This window comes from Gopherus flavomarginatus, chromosome 3 (genome assembly GCF_025201925.1).
Source record: "Gopherus flavomarginatus isolate rGopFla2 chromosome 3, rGopFla2.mat.asm, whole genome shotgun sequence".
Lineage (NCBI taxonomy): Eukaryota > Metazoa > Chordata > Testudines > Testudinidae > Gopherus > Gopherus flavomarginatus.
In genome coordinates, this window is record NC_066619.1 from 5,060,977 (window position 1) to 5,080,004 (window position 19,028).

Here is a 19,028-nt window from a genome sequence, read left to right on the forward strand (position 1 = left end):
CTTCGAGTGATTGCTCACATCCATTCCAGTTAGGTGAATCCCAAGCCATACCTAGGCGGTGGGGTCGGAGCGAGAAGTCGCGGCATGGAGCACAGCAGATCCGAAGGCCGCATCCTCTCTAGACTGCTGGACCAGGGCGTAGTGGGAAGCAAAGGTGTGGACCGATGACCAGGTCGCTGCCCGACAGATTTCCTGGATGGGCACACGGGCAAGGAAAGCCAGCGACGACGCCTGCGCCCTGGTAGAATGCGCAGTCACACGGCCCGTAGGGACGTGGGCCAAGTCATAGCAGGTCCTGATGCAGGACGTTACCCAAGAGGATAACCTCTGGGAGGAGATAGGAAGCCCTTTCATGCGGTCCGCTACTGCCACGAAAAGCTGGGGGGATTTGCGGAAGGGCTTAGTCCTCTCCACGTAGAACGCGAGAGCCCTACGGACATCAAGCGAGTGGAGCTGCTGCTCCCTGCCTGAGGAGTGAGGTTTCGGGAAAAAAAACCGGGAGGAATATCTCTTGGTTGACGTGGAAGGCTGAGACCACCTTGGGGAGAAAAGCAGGGTGTGGTCTCAGCTGCACCTTGTCCTTGTGGAAGACCGTATATGGGGGGTCTACCACAAGAGCCCGGAGTTCCGACACCCGTCTAGCTGAGGTGATAGCTACTAGAAAGGCCGTCTTCCAAGAGAGGTAAAGCAGGGAGCAAGTAGCTAACGGCTCAAAGGGGGGCCCCATGAGCCGGGACAACACCAGGTTAAGATCCCAGGTTGGAGCAGGGGGACGGACGTTAGGGTATAAACGTTCCAGCCCCTTAAGGAATCTAGACACCGTCGGGTGGGAAAAAACAGAGCGACCCTCCGCACCCGGGTGAAAGGTGGAGATAGCTGCTAGGTGGACTCGTAACGACGATATGGCCAGACCTTGCCCTTTGAGGGACCAAATGTAGTCTAAGATGTCGGCTACTGAAACTTCCATAGGGCGGAGATTTTTCTCCACGCACCAAAAGGAGAAGCGCTTCCATTTGGCCAAATATGTCGCTCTTGTGGATGGCTTCCTGCTGCCCAAGAGCACCTCCCTCACCGGCGTGGAACAGCGCAGCTCAGAGCCAGTCAGCCACGCAGGAGCCACGCCGCTAGGTGCAGCGACTGCAGGTCCGGGTGACAGAGGGTCCCGTGCTCCTGGGTAATCAGGTCCGGATGAAGGGGCAGGGGAACTGGGTCGGCTATGGTCAGGTCCAGCAGCATGGGGTACCAGTGCTGTCTGGGCCATGCCGGGGCTACCATGATCACGTGAGCCCTGTCCCTGCGCACCTTCAGAAGGACCCTGTGGACCAACGGGAATGGGGGAAACGCATAGTACAGGTGGGTCGACCACTGGATGAGAAAGGCATCCACTATCGACCCGGGCTCCCTGCCCTGAAAGGAGCAGAACGCTTGGCACTTCCTGTTCCCTTTGGACGCGAAGAGGTCCACCCGGGGATAACCCCACCTCCGGAAGATGGAGAGGGCGACGTCTGGGCGGAGGGACCACTCGTGTGACAGGAAGGATCTGCTCAATCGATCCGCCAGCGTGTTCCGTACTCCGGGGAGGAAGGAAGCCATGAGGTGAATGGAGTGGGCTACACAAAAGTCCCAGAGTCGTATCGCCTCGTGGCACAGGGAGGAGGATCTGGTGCCGCCCTGCTTGTTGATATAATACATGGTCGTCGTGTTGTCGGTGAACACCGCGACACAACGACCCTGGAGCTGATGACAGAACGTTTGACAAGCAAGACGGACCGCTCTCAACTCCCGCATGTTGATGTGAAGCCGCACCTCCTCCTGGGACCACAGGCCCTGCGTCCTCAGGGTCCCTGCGTGGGCCCCCCAGCCGAGATCTGAGGCATCTGTTGTTAGGGACACCGAGGGCTGAGATGGGTGGAAGGGGAGACCCGCACACAACACTGACTGGTCCAGCCACCAGTCGAGAGAATCTAAGACCCCCTGGGGGATCGTGATTAACATATCTAGTGGCTGTCTTGTCGGCCTGTAATGACCGATGAGCCACAGCTGGAGTGGCCTCATGCGGAGCCGAGCGTAATTGGTCACGAAAGTACAGGCCGCCATGTGGCCTAACAGGGTTAGACACGTCCTCACTGACGTCAAGGGGGCTGTCTGTAGCCGTTGCACGATGGCCGACAAGGCCTGGAACCGCTGCAATGGCAGCAAGGCCCTGCCCACAGTGGCGTCCAGGACGGCCCCGATGAATTCCACCCTTTGTGTGGGGGCCAGGGTGGACTTGTCTGTGTTCACCAAGAGGCCCAGAGCGGCGAACATGTCGGTGATCACACGGACATGGCTGCAGACTTGTTGGTGCGACGTGCCTCGAATCAACCAATCGTCCAGATACGGGAACACGTGGATACGACTGCGCCGAAGCTGCGCCACAACAACTGCCATGCATTTCGTAAATACTCTCGGGGCCGTGGACAAGCCAAATGGGAGGACTGCAAATTGGTAATGCAGAGACCCCACAAGGAAGCGAAGGAAACGTCTGTGGGGTGGCCAGATAGCAATGTGAAAATACGCGTCCTGCATGTCGAGGGCGGCGTACCAGTCTCCCGGATCCAGGGATGGGATAATGGTCCCCAAGGAAACCATGCGGAACTTCAACTTCACCAGGTACTTGTTGAGCTCTCGCAGGTCGAGGATGGGCCTGAGGCCTCCCTTGGCCTTGGGGATCAGAAAGTAGCGGGAATAAAACCCCTTGCCTTTCTCGTTCTCCGGCACCGCCTCTATAGCTCCTTTGCCGAGGAGCGTCTGCACCTCCTGCCGAAGGAATTGCTCGTGAGAGGGGTCCCTGAAGAGGGACGAGGAAGGGGGGCGGGGAGGAGGAAATGAAACAAACTGCAGGCGGTATCCCGACTGCACCGTGCGTAAGACCCAGCGGTCTGATGTTATTAGGGACCACGCCGGGAGGAAAAAAGAAAGGCGGTTGGAAAACGGGGGGAAAGGATCCAATGGGGAAACTGTTACTGCGCCCTCGGGCGCACCTTCAAAATGAAGGCTTGGGACCAGGCGGGGGCTTAGAGGAGCCTTGGTTTTGGCCCCCTTGGTTCCCCGAGTGCCTGCGCCTTCCGTTCCTGCCGCGGCGCCTGTTAAGGTCCTGCCGCTGGCGGAACTGGAGATACGGCCTGCGCTGTTGTTGCTGTTGCTGCGGCCGGAAGGGTCTGCGTTTGCGTCACTGGAGTGTGCATCCCCAGTGACCTCATGATGACTCGGTTGTCTTTTAGACTCTTGAGTCTAGGGTCTGTCTTATCCGAGAACAGCCCTTGGCCTTCAAAGGGAAGGTCCTGTATTGTGTGCTGGAGCTCCGGCGGAAGGCCGGAAACCTGCAGCCAGGAGAGGCGACGCATTGTTACACCCGACGCGAGGGTACGGGCAGCCGAATCCGCAGCGTCCAGAGAGGCTTGCAAGGACGTGCGTGCGACCTTCTTGCCTTCCTCTAAGATGGCCGCAAACTCCTGACGAGCATCTTGTGGCAACAGCTCCTTGAATTTGTCTGCTGCCACCCAGGAGTTAAAGGCGTATCTGCTTAACAGGGCCTGTTGGTTGGAGACCCTGAGTTGCAGCGCCCCAGCCGAGTACACCTTACGGCCGAGGAGATCCATCCGCCTGGCCTCCCTGGATTTGGGGGCTGGAGCCTCCTGACCATGACGCTCTTTATCATTGACGGATTGGACCACCAGGGAACACGGAGTCGGGTGTACGTGGAGGTACTCGTAGCCCTTAGAAGGAGCCATGTACTTCCTCTCGACGCCCTTCGCAGTGGGAGGAATGGAGGCCGGAGACTGCCAGATGGTGTTGGCGTTGGCCTGGATGGTCCGTATGAACGGCAGGGCGACCCTGGTGGAAGCGTCTGCCGAGAGGATGGTGACAATAGGGTCCTCTACCTCCGAGACCTCCTCGGCTTGTAGACTCAGGTTTTGGGCTACTCGCCGGAGGAGGTCCTGGTGCGCCCTGAGGTCCAGCGGGGGGGGGCTGTTGGAGGAGGTCCCAGCCACCGCTTCATCAGGGGAAGAAGATGAGGAGACCCCCGGCAAGAGGGTGTCTAAAGGGGGGTCTCCCTCGGCCCTCGCCTCTGCCTCAGGAGCCAAAGTGGAGTCCTGGTGCTTGGATCCTTCCTCCCCATCCGGGGAGGGAAGGGGGCGAGACAACGAGGCCTCAGGTGCCCTGCGCTCCGCAGTCGCCGGCCTAGCAGGGAGCTGTTGGGGGCCCTGGGCCTGATGATATGCCCAGGGTGTCCAGAAACCCCATTGCTGTGGGGCTGGGTCCTGCTGTGGAGGCTCGCTGAACAGCGCCGCCTGCCGGTCGGTGCCCAGCGCGTACCCACTGTCCGCCAGCGAAGACACGGACGGCTGCCTAGAGGGCCATGGCGGGGCGGACCCTGGATGGTAAGGGTCCGCGCGGGCCGGCACGGGCGATCTTCTCGGTGCCGGGGACCGGTGCCGGGAGTCGTAACGGTGCCGGGAGCGGGACCGAGTTCTGCCACGGTGCCGGGATCTGGATCGGTACCGGGCGCCGCTTCGGTGCCGGGATCGGGACCTGCCACCGGTTCGGTACCGGGAGGTCGACCGGGACCGGGACCTGCCACCAGCTCGGCGCCGGGAGGTCGACCGGTGCGGCGAACGTCTGGATCGGCTCCTGGACTCGCGGTGCCGGTAACGACGGCTGGAGTCTGACCGCGATCGTCTCGGTGTCGACCGGCGCCGCGAGTGCGACCGGTACCGCTGAGGGGAGCGGTGCCGGGACTGCGAGCGGCGGCGGGATCTGGAGCGACCGTGACGTCGGGACCTGGAGCGAGAACGAGAGTCCCGGGACGGTGCCGACATCATAGGCTTGCCTCTGGACACGACCCGCACCGGAGGTACCGGGGGTGGTAGCTGAGTGGGCTCGGTCATGGCTATGAGGTCCCGTGCCGAGGCGAAGGTCTCTGGTGTAGATGGCACCACTATCTCGACCCCAGATGTCATGGGGGAGCTTGGCGGCACCGGACTCGACGGACCCGCCGGGCCCGGAGTCGACGGTGCCGGCGGCGCCGCGGCCGATGCTGAGGCCGGGCGCTCCACTCGGGTGTGCCTGGCCGGAGTAATGGACTTCGACGGCCTAGGCTCTGTCCCCGGTGCCGGAGAAGGTCGGTGCCGGGGAGTCTTCTCGGTGCCGGTGCGATCCGGTGCCGGCGCCGAGATCACGGCCTGCGAAGCCGCCGGGTCAAGTGCCGCCTCCATGAGGAGAGTCCGGAGCCTTTGATCCCTCTCCTTCTTAGTCCTTGGCTTAAAAGCCTTGCAGATGCGGCACTTGTCGGATCTATGCGATTCCCCCAGGCACTTCAGGCACGCGTCGTGGGGGTCGCTGGTGGGCATAGGCTTCTTGCAGGCCGCACACTGCTTGAAGCCCGGCGAACCAGGCATGAGCCCGGTGCCGGGTGCCGGGAAGGGCTAAGCCCCCGGCGAAAAACTATTTACAACTACTTAACACTTAACTACTACTATCTAACTTAACAGTCTAATTAACAACTACAATAGAGATAACGATAGAAAAACAAGGAGAGCTAGGGACGTGGAGGACAGCTATGCCGCGCTCCACAGTTCCAACGACCGACACGGCGGTAAGAAGGAACTGAGGAGCGGGTGGGCCGGCAGGGATATATATTGGGCGCCATGGCGGCGCCACTCCAGGGGGCGACCTGCCGGCCCACTGGAGTTGCTAGGGTAAAAAGTTTCCGACGAACGTGCACGCGCGGCGCGCACACCTAACTGGAATGGATGTGAGCAATCACTCGAAGAAGAATTTGAAGATACTAATCTCTCTCCTTCCTGAGAGGCATCCTGGGACGTAGGTGTGACACCACTAGCTCAGATGGTCCTGTCACCTGGTACTAAACACCATCTTGAACTTCTAGTAATTTTCAACTAAAAAGAGGGGGAGGTCAAGACTGGGGAACAAAAGATTCCCACCTTATGTAAATCTTTTTTAAGGCTGAGGAGTAAGGCAAACAGGAATTTTCCCCATTGCCTTCCTGCCCAGGAAGAAAGACTGCTGAAAATACCGGAAGAGACAAAGGAACTGAGCAGTGGGAAAGGCAAAGGCTGAGTCCAGACTAAAATAGGAGACTAGTCAGTAGAGAGAAATAACTGGAACTCTAAGCTACAGAAACTCTGCAACTTGCCTAAAACAACATTTAGGATGAGAAATTATTTGCTGAAACCAGTCTCTTTAAGATCTTAAGCTTAGTATGCATGTTTTGTTTTATTTGCTTGGTAATCTGCTTTGTTCTGTTTGCTATCCCTTATAATCACTTAAAATCTGCCTTTTATAGTTAATAAACTTGTTTTGTTTATTATTAAACCCAGTTTGTGCAATTTCTAACTGAGGGGAGGGCAAGTTGTGTATATCTTCCTCCACATTGAGGGAGGAGACAAAGTTATGAGCTTACATTGTACACATTTCTCTACAGTGCAAGACAATACTATCTTGGGCGTACCTTCCAGAGGGAAGCTGCATTTGAGTGCTGGGCGATTTCCTGGCTGTCTTCTCATAGAGAGCTGTTTGCAGTCTCTGTGACAGCTGGTGCATCCCTACCTGTGTGTGTGCACTGCCCGAGGATGGAGAGCCTAATTCAGAAAAACAGGGAGAGGGAGGCCAGGCTAGTGGAGCAGGCAGGCTCAGTGAAATCCCAGTACATCAGGTGGCATCCCAGAAGAGGGGTCTAACCCCTCACAGTGAGCACAGGCCTCCTTCCTTCCAAGTTCTGTAGTCACTGATGTACACAGTACAATGGCAATCATCATCCTAGAAATAAACTCAGAACCAGAGTAGCAGAGGGATATATATCATAAAGGCATTTTAAGGGGGCCTGCCATTCTTACTGAGGGGTCCTCAGCTCTGGAGGCACTTCTTCTTTTGGTTCTCCAGAGCCTGGAGTTGGTCATGATGAAAGGCCTGTGTTTCCTCTGCTTTGTTCTAAGAGTGAGGGTTGAGTATCTGGGAGAATGAGTTTGAGCTTTCTGATCGATGTATATGGATTTTATTAACCTTGCTGAGCTCCAGTTGGATGCACTTTTAACCTCTATATAAAAGAGGAACTATATCATCTCCTTTACTCCCTGCAGTGGAAAACATTTAATAAATCATCTATAGCATCTAGCACCCAACACGTTAAAATATAAATGTAATGCCCAAGTCACTGCTGTTTCATTTCTCATTTGTTTGTTTAACCTCACATCTGTGTTCTGTAATTGCAACTTCTCTTGCCTCTAAAACTACTCTTTCCCTTCCTACCTAGTTTCTCCTTTCCATTGTGTGGTCTGATGTTAACTCCGCTCTCTTGAAATGTCTATTTCCTTCTCTTTTTTAGCTTTTGGCCTCTTCTTTGCCCCTCCCTCCATGACCAGGTTGTCTGCTACAGTTCTCTGTTCTTCGTAAATTTAAGAGAAAATTTCCCATGCTCAATGGGAGTAGAAAAGGTGTTGCTACAGAGAAGCTCATTCTGGTCTCCCATTTTTAAGAAAGGATGAATTCAAACTGGAACAGATGCAGAGAAGAGCCAGTAGGATGGTCAGAAGAATGGAGAACGTACCTTATGAGAGGAGACTTAAGGAGTTTGGCTTGTTTAGCCTAACAAAACAAGGGCTGAGGGGAGATATGATTGTTCTCTATTAATACATCAGAGGGATAAACAGCAGGGAGGGAGCAGAGTTATTTAAGTTAAGGGCCAATGTTGGCACAAGAACAAATGGATATAAACTGACCATCAACAAGTTTAGGTTTGTCTAATTTCAAAGGTTTCTAACCATCAGAGGAGTGAAGTTCTGGAACAGTGCGTGGGTGAGATTCTGTGGCCTGCGATGTGCAAACAAGATGATCACGATGGTCCCTTCTGACTGTAAAGCCTATGAGTCCATGAGCTCACCAGAGGCAAAGAAGGAGCATTGCTATAATAATCTATTGAAACAGATTTCTCTGAGGGTGTATTAGCCATATCTACAGATATATTCTTGCTGTTGTGTGCTGTTTGGCACATGCTATATGGAGAACAAATTTTCTGTTTACAGAAAGATTTTAGTTTTTAAGCACATAAACATATGCCCCACCATGGCAACAGTAAGGTCCTTTTATATTATTTCCTATCTTGCCTGATATTTTGAGTGTGTATCCCACAGATCACAGTAACTTCAGAGAACTCTCCCAGCAGGCACGGAACACTCTCCTCTCTAGCAATATAGTATTTCTGGATCTACACTCAAGCCTGTAATGAAGTTTCTCTAACAAACTACATACAAGTGTGAATACTTTTGAAGACTATCTGAAGAATAAGTGAAGCCGCCCATTCATTGATAAAACTATTACAAATAAGGGCAAGTATTGCAAATATATATTAATCTACTAAACATGCAACATTCCTTTCAATGGTGTTGTACCTCAGGGAATGGTAAGCAAATGGGCTTTTTATCAGAGTGGTAGCCATGTTAGTCTGTATCCACAAAAACAACGAGGAGTCCGGTGGCACCTTAAAGACTAACAGATTTATTTGGGCATAAGCTCTTCATTTGAGCCCTCAAAACTGGAGACTCTCACACAAAACCAACCTTCCGTACAAACTTCCTCGTGGCTGGACTTTACAAAAACGAGCCAAGCCATTTACAACGCACACTTTACTTCTCTACAGAGGAAAAAGGACAGTAAACTATTTAAACTCCTACACGCCACAGGAGGCTACAACTGTGGTACCCTCAACTCACCCAACAACACTGTTAATCTATCCAACCACACACTTAGCCCAGCAGAACAGTCTGTCCTATCTCAGGGACTCTCTTTCTGCCCCACCGCCCCCACGCACATGATACAGTTCTGTGGGAATCTGGAGGCCTACTTTATACTTATCTACATGCCTCCAGCTTCCATCCAGGACACATCACACGATCCATTGTCTACAGCCAAGCCCTAAAATACAACTGTATTTGCTACAGTCCCTCAGACAGAGACAAATACCTGCAAGATCTTTATCAAGCATTCTTAAAACTACAGTACCCACCTGAGGAAGTGAAGAAACAGATTGACAGAGTGAGATGAGTACCCAGAAGTCACCTACTACAGGACAGGCCTAACAACGAAAATAACAGAACACCATTGGCCATCACGTACAGACCCATCTAAAATCTCTCCAGCACATCATCAATGATCTACAACCTATCCTGGAAAATGATCCCTCACTCTCACAGACCTTCGGAGGCAGGCCAGTCCTCATTTACAGACAGCTCCACAACCCGAAGTAAATACTCACCAGCAAATACACACCACACCACACCACAGAAACACTAACCCAGGAATCAATCCCTGTTACAAACCCCGTTGCCTACTCTGTCCCCATATCTACTCTAGCAACACCATCAGAAAATCTAACCACATGAGACACAACATCAGGGGCTCATTCACCTGCACATCTACCAATGTGATATACGCCATCCTGTGCCAGCAATGCCCCTCTGCCATGTACATTGGTCAAACCAGACAGTCTCTACGTAAAAGAATAAATGGACACAAATCAAACATCAGGAATGGTAACATACAAAAGCCCATAGGAGAACACTTCAACTTCCCTGGACATTCGATAACAAATTTTAAAGTAGCCATCCTTCAACAAAAAAATGTCAAAAGCAGACTCCAAAGAGGAACTGCAGAGCTACAATTCATTTGCAAATTTAACACCACTAATTTGGGCTTGAATAGGGACTGGGAGTGTCTGGCTCACTACAAAAGCAATTTTCCCTCTCTTGGTATTGACACCTCCTCATCAATTATTGGGAGTGGACCACATCCACCCTGATTGAACTGACCTTGTCAACACTGGTTCTCCACTTGTAAGGTAACTCCCTTCTCTTTATGTATCAGTATATTTATGCCTGCATCTCTAATTTTCACTCCAGGTATCTGAAGAAGGGGGGTTTTACCCATGAAAGCTTATGCCCAAACAAATCTGTTAGCCTTTAAGGCGCTACCGGATTCCTCATTGTTCAAATGGGCTTTGTTGTTTTAGAAAAAGGCAAGATTCTGACACTCTTATCATCTAGTTTACTGGTGAGTGAAAGACTGCCCTCCTGAAGCTGACGTGCGATTTGGTTCCAGTATTGAGAAGATTGTGCTCAGTGAAGGCTTCAACTCCATTCAGCAGCCTTAGAAATCTCAGACAGAAACACTAATGGATGGTAAGAAAAGCGGGTGAGATGACCTCTTTTCTCACAGAATGAGCTCTGAGTCCTTCCAACGCTTGTAACCTTACCTGGTCACAACGTGATCGACTAAGAAGTCGAATGTGCTAGACAGCTTTTGAGCTCAGCTTCGTCACCCCTTGCCTTCTCCCCGAATGTGATGAATAACTGGAATGATTTCCTAAAGGTCTTTGTTCTGTACAAATAATAACTAAGAAGACCACAAAGGAAATGGTTTCTGAATTTCACCTCAGTTAGATCAATCTTCAGTAGAAACTTGGGGTGACGAGACACTATCATATTAGCTTTATGAAAAAATTGTGAATGGAAGTAAGTCACAAAAGCCTGAATTTTACAGATATAATTGCCACCAGTGAGGCTAATTTTAAGGAAAAGTAGAGTGACGAGAACATTCCACAACTGGCTCAAATGGACTGTAAGTAAATGTAGTAAGGACTTGAACTGGATCCCACACTTCAGTAGCACAATGAACTAGTGCATATAGATGAAAAATCCTTTCAGGAGTAATATCACTGATGGGTGAGAGATGACAGAAGAATGCTAAACTGTCATAGCTACAAGGTGATACTCAACAATTAACAAAGACAACCCTGATTTCATCAGGAATATTAAATATTCCAGAATGGCTGGGACTGGGAATGTCTGAGACACTGAGCCCTACTATAAAGCCATTTTAAATCATGGCTCTTCCAAGGGGAAGGCTTGCAGAATTTCAGTATAACCCAGAAGATCAGAGTATCCAAAGTCCTGATCAGTGAAGCTCTCAAGATGCAAGCCACGAGGTGAAGCAACGCTGGGTCTGAATTAAAATCTCTCTTCCTTTCTGAGGTAGAAGGTCTGGAGACATTTATAATTGGAGATTGTTATTTTGACAGAGCAAAGTCTGAATACCATGTCTGATGGACCCGAGCCAACACTATTAGAAACATATGGATTATTCCTTGACTTGCTTTCAATACAACATGAGGCAACAACAGAAATAAAAGGAACGCATCCAGAATACCCAACTTCAATGAAGAAGGGATGTATCTGATGGGACTCCTCAATGTTTGCCTGAGCTCAGGCCAAATTTATGACCTTTGGCATAGATAGAACAAGTGTAATTGTGAACGCCATCACTTGGAAAGAGAAGATCCACTACAGAACATTTCAGATACCATTCATACTGGTCTCGCACTTGACAGCTAGGAGTCTGGAAGCAGTCGCATGCATGTATCAGTGCCCAATATGAAGACTGAAGCTCTTGATGTATTGAAATCCAACTCAGTACACGGGGGCACATTCTGGTGGCTCAAAAAATAATAACTTGACAGCAACTGATGATATTACATGTCTCAATTACTTCACGGTCAGAACAACAAATCCAGAGCCCATTCCCGGGAACAAGCTAGAGTGGCACTACACTACTTCAGTTTGTGAGGTAGCCTTCATTACAAGGCACTCAGAAATAATGGTGATGGAAGACACAAGATCCTACATAGAAAATCAAAGGTGTGATGTGAGCCACTGAACCATTTAAGAGAATGGATAGAAGGAAAAGAAGAGTGATTAGGGTGTGTGATGGAGTAGGGGCTGTATGTGTGGGGAATGGGAGAGCAGGGGAGGACTTTAGGGGATGGACAATACCGGAGCCTGTAACCTGAGCTAGGTAAGGGAGGGGAAAGGTCAACACCCTTGCCCGGGAAGGAGGACAAAGGAAGGGAGTGGCAGGAGGGAGGCAGTTTGAGTTTGGGCTTGGGGCTGTGTGGGTGGAATTCAGGGTATCCTAGCTAGGATCCAAGCACCCTGAAAGCCCAGAAGGACTCGATGGAGGGGTCCTGACTGTGCCTGCAAGCTCTGCTGTAACCTGTGTTCCTGTTGTCCAATAAACCTTCTGTTTTACTGGCTGGCTAAGAGTCACTGTGGGTCCCAGGAAGAGGGGTGCAGGACTGGACTCCCCACAGTCCGTGACAGGGTGTGAGTAATGTTTATCTTTTATGTTATGTTTCACTTTTAAAGAGTCTGTCTAAACCCAAGATTCTCCTGTGAAACCCTAACATTACAATCAGAATTAGCTTTCAAAAACAACTGCTGCTGCAGTCTAAAACATTCGTCTGTGTAGGCATTTCTAAAATGACAAGATGGGAGGTAATATGTTTATTGGACCAACTCTTGTTGGGGAGAGAGACAAGCTTTCCAGCTTACACAGAGCTCTTCCTCAGGTCTAGTAAATGTACTTAGAGATCTGAAGAAGAGCTCTGTGTAAGCACCAAAGCTTGTCTCTCTCACCAACAGTAGTTAGTCCAATAAAAGATAACATCACCCACTCTGTCTTTTTAACAGCCTGGGACCAACACTACTACAACAACACTGCATACAACATATAGGCATTTATAATGCATTCATTGCCACTGCACAGAAGTGTCCTCATAAATGCTGAGTTCTCCTGAGAATCTGAACTTTTCAAAAAATGAAGTAAATCTATAGCTTTAGAGTCAAACACCTGTATGGAATTCAAACAAGCAGTCAAAGCTCTCCTTGATTCCTTGAGAAACACCTTGTTCTCATACCAATGAGCTCAGTGCAATTATATCTTTTACAGACCAGGTGGGTGAGAAAATATCTTTTATTGGACCAACTTCTGTCGGTGAAAGACAAACTTTTGAGCTTCACAGAGCTCTTCTTCAACTCTGTGGAGCTTGAAAGCTTGTCTCCTTCACCTACAGAAGTTGGTTCAATAGAAGATATTACTTTACCCACCTGGTCTGCCTCACATCCTGGCACCAGCGTGGCTACACTACCACTGCCAACATTATATCTTTTAGACAGACGCCATGGTGCTTGGGGATGAATCTTGCATCAAAGCAGATTTTTTCAAAGAATGGTCTCTATTGTCCCTGAGGCAAAGAAGAGATTCCTGAATTAATAAACCAATCGTACGGTTCCTAGTGTGATAAGTACATCCATCATCCCCTTTCTACGGCTCAATAATCCAGAATATTATACCTTTACATCTCACATTCTGCCTACTCTGATCCAAGACACACCATGCACCAATCATGTGAAGGCAAGAGGAAAGAAAAGCTTTCTCATCAACATGGCTCAAGAAATCTCCAGGCTACATCAAAACATTCTGGCTATTGCTGAAAATCTGCCCTTTCCAGCCTCTAAAAAGAAAACCAACACAGGGAAGCACATTCGTAAACAGTTGCCTGTGTCTGAGCTCTACAGCTGCCCATGAATATTTGACTTTTGTTGTCTGCCTTAGATGTGTTCACTCTTTGATGACTCTGTTTGCTGGTGTTTAGTCCTGCAAGCTTTGATTCTTCAAAAGCCAAGGGATTAAGCTACTGTATGTGCTTGAGAGATATGGCAAGCGGGACCCATTACTTACCAGCAGGATCAGTTCAAAAGACTAAGAAGTTTATGGTGCCCCTATGAATGACAGAGATTTACACTTGCCTTAAAACTACTTTGACAACAGAAGTTAAGTGAATGCCTACGCATTTCCCCCCCAATGAACAAAACATCACATAGTGCTAGAAGCACTGTGAGTGCAGAAGGACCTAAGGAAGGAACTGGCCAACATTACGGAGTTTGCTGTAGTCCAATTGCCCTAACAGAATTGGAAAAGAATGACCCTTTCCGAGGAGTGCAGAAAGTTTGACAGTGTGCTGAGCTCATTTTCAAGGGTTGCTGAAATAATAATAATCAGCAGTTTTATAATGTTTTACAGTACTTTGAACATGAACAGACTCTAAACTAGTTAATCCCTTGAAGGGACGGTAGGTTGAGTATTATCACCTTCTTACAGATAATGAAACCGAGAAAGGTAACGTGAAGCGACTTGCACAAGACCACACAGAGAGTTAAAGGAAGAGAACTCAGCTCTCCTGAACGCTCATGCCTGTGCTCGTTCCTCCACTATGCTCTGCCTAACAGAGCATCTCAGTGATATGTGAACAAGATGGCCAGTGTCCAGGAGAGAGAGAGATTTAAACAGGAGGCACTGTTAGAACCCAATGTGTGCTTCTGCCCCATCAACCAGAGCAGAAGCACTATGCCAAGGTGACGCAAGCCTTAATGGATAATTGTGGTTCCTGGATCTGTGCACATGCAGTACATACCATAGCCAAGCAAAACTAATTCCAGAATTTTAAAAAAAAACTCCATACTTGGGTAATTCATAAAGTCATAGAGTTTAAGGCCAGAAGATACCATGAGATCATCTAGTTTGACTTCCTGTATAATGCAGGCCAGAGAATGTCATTGCTATCCTTGTAATGAGTCCAATAACTTGTGTTTGACGTAAGCATATCTTTCAGAAAGGCATGAAGCCTTGATCTGAAGATGTCAAGAGATGGAGAATTCACCACTTCCTTGGGTTAGTATTTCTAGTTGTTAATCAAACTCACTGCTAAAAATTTGTGTCCAACTTCTAATTTGCCTGGCTTCAGCTTCCAACCATTGGCTCTAGTTATGTCTTCCTCTGCTAAATTAAAGAACCTTTAGTACCTCCTATTTCTCCCTGTGAAGATACTTACACATCATAATCATGTCATCTCTCAGTCTTCTTTTTGACAAGCTAAACAGATTGAGCTCTGTAAGTCTCTCACTGTAAGGCATTTTTTTCCAGCCCTGGAATCACAGTTGTGGCCCTTTTCTGCCCTTCTCCAATTTTCCAATATCCTTTAGAAAATGTGCACACCAGAACTGGACGCAGTATTCCAGTACTGGTCTCACTGCTAGCAAACACAAAGGTAAAATTCCCTTCCTACTCCTACTCTCTACTCCTTTGTTCATCCAACTATTGCATTGGCTCTTTTTGTCACACATCACACAGGGAGCTCATGTTAAGGTGCTCGTCCACAATGATTCCTATGTCCCTTTCAGAGTCACTGCTTTCTAGGATACAGTTCTCTATTCTGTAGGCATGAGCTTCACTCCTCGTTCCTAGATGTATACATTTGCATTTGGTGGGATTAAAACTCATTTTGTTTGAATAGGCCAAGTTTACCAAGAGATTCCGATCACTCTGTATGACCAGCCTGGCATCTTTATTTACCACTCTGCCAATCTCTGTGTCATCTGCAAATTTTATAAGCAGTGATTTTTATACATACTTCCACATCACAGATAAAAATATTGAATAGCATTGGGTCCAGTACCATGGAAAATTACTAGAAACTCCCTTCAATGGCAATTCTTTGTTGTTGAGTACTTACTGAAATCTGCCAGTTTGGACAGTGTTTAGAAGTTACATCTCACTGTTAGAGCCCTCTGACTATGAGTGGAATTCACAGAGCACGAATACTTCCCATGATCAGAAAACGCTCCCGCATTCTAGTCAGTAAAATGTGGCACTGCAAGAACTGCAAACTCTAATGCATCAAATTAATTTGCTGTAGACAAACTCTGGGTTGTTTTATATTATGCTATTCAGATGTTTGAAGATCATAATTTAACACTCCCCCTGGGCTTTAATTCAGGTCTTTCTCATTAAATGAAAGTTATTGTCAGTGACTCTGTTTAGAAAGCACAGAACTTGTAATGGTGACGCAGGAGGGAGGGGAAATAGGAATTTGTTAGTGCTTTGGACATTTCAAAAGAGAAGAAGCTGACAGCTCACATGGCAGGATGTCATTATGCACCTCCTGAGCTCTGCCATAGACCTAATAACTCTGCCATGGGCTCTGCCACACATGGGAGGCCACCCATCTAAGTCATGTGGATCAATATATAAAACCTACTTTTAAAGAAACAAGCTGTCAAAGAACCATACTTCATACTCTAAATCAGGGGTTGGCAACCTTTCAGAAGTGCCGAGTCTTCATTTATTCATTCTAATTTAAGGTTTCGTGCACCAGTCATGCATTTTAACATTTTTAGAAGGTCTCTTTTTATAACTCTATAATATATAACTAAACTATTGTTGTATGTAAAGTAAATAAGGTGTTTAAGAAGATTTGTTTAAAATTAAATTAAAATGCCAAGCCCCCCGGACCAGTGGTCAGGACCCAGGCAGTGTGAGTGCCACTGAAAATCAGCTCGCGTGCCGCCTTCGGCACGGTGTGCCACAGGTTGCCTACTCCTGCTCTAAATGTTGGCTGGCAAATGAACATAGGAGACATTGAGCCAGCAGGGGCAACGGAAATGAGAGATCTAGGTAATGTTTGGGTCAGCAAATATTTGTCATTGTAATCAAGAGAAGAGGCTCAGAAGTAGAGAAGAACAGAGGCAAAAAGGGCCAAAAAAGTGCATTCCTGAAAACAGTGACTGCTCTGTGGGAATGCCTGTCTTGTTCTGGAGTTACACTCCCAGGACATAAAAATGAGATCTGTGTCTAATTAGGAATCAAGGCTGAAAAACAGAAAGGGAGAAGGAATATGTTACAGGGCTGAATTTTCCAGGCTGTATGTCAGAACTGGTCTTTTTCTTAAATTGAACAGGCTTTTCTTTGGGGGGGGGGGTGATAGAAATCCCTTTTTTGATCTGCTTTTTTTAAAAAGCTATTTTTAAAAACTGTTACTTTACATTGAAAATAGTAGTAGTTCCACCACCATTATGTTACGTACACACATACTATGGACATGACATTATGAACATTATCAGCTGTCAGAGAAACCGTGACCAAATGATCTCTCATTATGGACTCAGATAATACTCAGCAAAGCCAGCACAAACCAGATATGGCACGCTGTGAGCTACCTTCCCCCAAAACATCTCCTCTTCTCCCTCCTTTCTCAGCCATCATTGACAACTCTACTACCTCTATTTGCCAGAAGCTGGGAATTGGTGACAGGGGATGGGTCACTTGATGATTCCCTGCTCTGTTCAATCCCTCTGGGGCACCTGGCACTGGCCACTGTTGGAAGATAGGATACTGGGCTAGCTGGACCTTTGGTCTGGCCCAAATATGGCCATTTTTATGTTCTTGTGTTCCTTATCTCTTCTGCTATGCAAGTTTTCAACCTTGGTGTACTTTTCAACCTCTCTGTCCACCCCCATACAAGTTGTGGCCAAATGCTATCGCTTTCTGCTGTCCAACATTTCTAAAAACTCCATGCCTTCCTTTCTGTTCCTTTGGTTAAAACCCTTTTCCAAGTGGTGAAACTCTCTCATCCCAGCTGCTTCAACCTTCTCTTCTCTGGCCCCCCTCACTGCTGCAGCTCTTCTCTGAAGCCTTTCCAAAATTCTGCTCTTAAGTTCATCTTCCTAGCCTCCCACATTATCCATTTCACTTGCCTCCCTGAATCCCGTTACAGACTTTCCCATCACCATGTCCTGATTCAAGGCTCCATTCCGCCTGCATCTTTGACCTCCACTTTTATACCCTCGCAGTGCCAATATCTCGTGCCTGACCACACCTCTTTTAGACTCACCTTGCCCTGTCCTCTATGCATTCTTCCATGCTACTTTTATAGGGCAGGGACTGCATCTCACTGCATGTTCTGTACGGTGCTCCACACAGTGTCAGCACTCAAGAAATGATTACGAATAAAGCACTGCACACACTCATTGACTAATCACTAACACTCCTGTGAGGTATTATTGTTCACAGAGGGCCAACAAACACCAAGGATGGGCTCAAGGAAGGGACTTTGGCTTTGCAATCCTGAGTGTCACGGTGCCTAACTTTTAGGCACCTAGAAAAACCAGGAACAAACCTGCAATCCAGAAAGCTGAGTTAGGCACCTGGGCCGTCCATACAATGAATGGGGAGAGACAGGTGATTAAAAATGCGATGCACAAAAGCCAGCACATTAGCTGGCAGGAGCCGCCTAAACCAGCCAATAGGCAAGGCCGACAAGAGGGATGTGTGCTAAGCCCCACCCTTCTCTCAGAGACAGGCACCTAAAACCAGGCTGCAGGGAGACTCCTTGCGCCCCTGCGGATGGGGCAGCGCGCAGAGCTGCCCGGCTGCGCCTCCGCATAGGAGCTGGAGGGGGGACATGCTGCTGCTTCTGGGAGCTGCTTGAGGTAAGCAACGCCTGGAACCTGCACCCCTAACCCCACTTCACACTCAGGTAGTATCAGACCCAATTAAGGGACATCCTACACCATCAGAGTTAGACTTTTACCATTGACTACAATGGGTGCAGCATCTAGCCCAGCAAATCTCAAATGCAGCCATCTGGGGCTTTTCTTAGCCACAGCCTCCTGGGCTATAATTGGAGGGCAGAGGGGGCAAAGCAGCACCCTTTCCTCCTCCCTCATGCTCCTGGATGCACTGTCTTGGTGTTGACTGCTGGGGCTGCCAGCAGGAGTTGGGCCCTGCCCTCCTCTGGAGACACCTGGGCACAATGCTGGAAGAGCAGGCAGCTGGTGAGTTCCTCACCCTCCTGTGGGGGGGGGGGGGCTCACTGAAGCTTTAGGCTTCACCCTGGGGTAGTGGGCCCCAGGCTCTGGCCACACAGCTTTGGGCTCCATCCCCCCGCCACCTTCCCCAACCCCCCCCCCCCCCCCATCCAGGGTTAAATTTGGCCCCAGGTTTGCTGGGGCTGAGTAAGTCTGCTGTGAATAGTGATACTTGTATGTTTGTTAATATCACTTTTCACAACGGACTTACTAGCTAGCAATAAATAATTATAATGATCTGGACCTCTATATGTGCATATTTATTTGTTTTTCCTAAAACTAATTAAGTATTTTAGGAAAAAGTGTGAGAGCGGCCAGCAGCAAGAGCTGGTGGCTGCAGTCTGAAGCCATCAAATAATTTGTCCTGAGAACCCCATTCTAGCCCTACTCCCTGGCCCCGGGATTATCACAGCAGTATTGCAATTTTTTTTT

At 48.8% G+C, this 19,028-nt stretch overlaps 1 protein-coding gene across 3 annotated transcripts in view; it reads right to left on the reverse strand.

Annotated features, from left to right (window-relative positions):
* The window catches only part of DNAI1 (dynein axonemal intermediate chain 1), a 313,811-nt gene that overhangs the window by 195,689 nt on the left and 99,094 nt on the right, over positions 1-19,028 (reverse strand). The window lies entirely within an intron of this gene.